General features: G+C 33.7%; 1 pseudogene; it reads right to left on the bottom strand.

Moving 5' to 3' along the window:
• Positions 1–169: 169 nt before the first annotated feature.
• On the bottom strand, positions 170–288 carry LOC112476958 (annotated as a pseudogene).
• Positions 289–1375: the final 1087 nt, after the last annotated feature.

Here is a 1375-nt window from a genome sequence, read left to right on the forward strand (position 1 = left end):
CTTTTTCTGTATCTATTGATATGATCATATGATTCTTATTTTTCAATTTGTTTATGTGGTGTATCACATTAATCGATTTGCGTATGTTGAAGCATCCCTGTGCCCCTGGGATGAAGCCCACTTGATCGTGGTGTATGATATTTTTATTTATTTATTTGTTTATTTTTTATGCCTAGAGCACCTGGTCTTCCTAGGTGGCCTCCCATCCAAGTACTAACCGGGCCCGACTCTGCTTATCTTCCGAGATCAGATGAGATCAGGTGTGTTTAGGGTGACATGGCCACAGACTCTATAATCTTTTTAATATGTTGCTGTATTTGGTTCTCTTTTTTATTTAGGATTTTTGCATATGTTTTCCTGAGAGTTATTGGTCTGTAGTTTTCTTTTCTTCTGTTATCTCTACCAGGTGTTGGTATCAGAGCAATTTTGACCTCATAAAAGGAGTTGGGAAGTACTGCCTCCTCTTCAATTTTTTGGAAGTGTTTGAAAATAATAGGTATTAAATCTTCTTTGAATGTTTGGTAGAATTCACCTGTGAAACCATCATGCCCTGCATTTTTACTTTTTGGTAAGTTTTTGATGATTATTTCAATTTCCATACTGCTGATCAGTCTATTTAGATTTTCCAGATCTTCTTGATTCAGTCTAGGAAGATTGTATTTTTCTAAGTACTGGTCCATTTTTTCTAGGTTATTAAATTTGGTATTATATACTTTTTTCATAGTATTCTTACATGATCCTTTGTATTTCTGTGATGTCAGTCGTAATTTCCCTTCTTTCATCTCCGATTTTGTTTATTTGTGTCCTTTCTCTTCTTTCTTTAGTGAGTCTAGCCAGGGGTTTGTCAATTTTATTAACCTTCTCAAAGACAGCACTTTGTTGCATTTAATTTTTCTATTGTTTGTTTGTTTGTTTATAATTTTATTTATTTCTGTTCTAATTTTAATTATTTCTTCCCTTCTGCTGACTTTAGGCTTCATTTGTTCTTTCTTTTCTAGTTTTTTAAGATGAAGCATTGTTTATTTGGGCTCGTTCTTGTTTTCTGATATAGGTGTGTAATGATATGAACTTTCTCCTTATGACTGCTTTTGCTGTGTCCCAAAAGTTTTGATATGTTGTACTATCATTATCATTCATTTCTATGTATCTCTTGATCTCCCTTTTTATTTCTTCTCTGACCCAGTCATTCTTTAGTAGCATTTTGTTTAATCTCCATGTATTTGTGATTCTTCTCGCTTTGTTTTTACAATTGATCTCCAGCTTCAAAGCATTATGATCAGAGAATATGGTTGGTATGATTTCAGCTCTCTTATATTTGTTGAGGCTCTCTCTGTCCCAGTATGTTGTCAATCCTTGAAAATGTTCCATGTGCACT

The sequence above is a fragment of the Pteropus alecto genome, unplaced genomic scaffold, assembly GCF_000325575.1.
Source record: "Pteropus alecto unplaced genomic scaffold, ASM32557v1 scaffold93, whole genome shotgun sequence".
Classification (NCBI taxonomy): domain Eukaryota; kingdom Metazoa; phylum Chordata; class Mammalia; order Chiroptera; family Pteropodidae; genus Pteropus; species Pteropus alecto.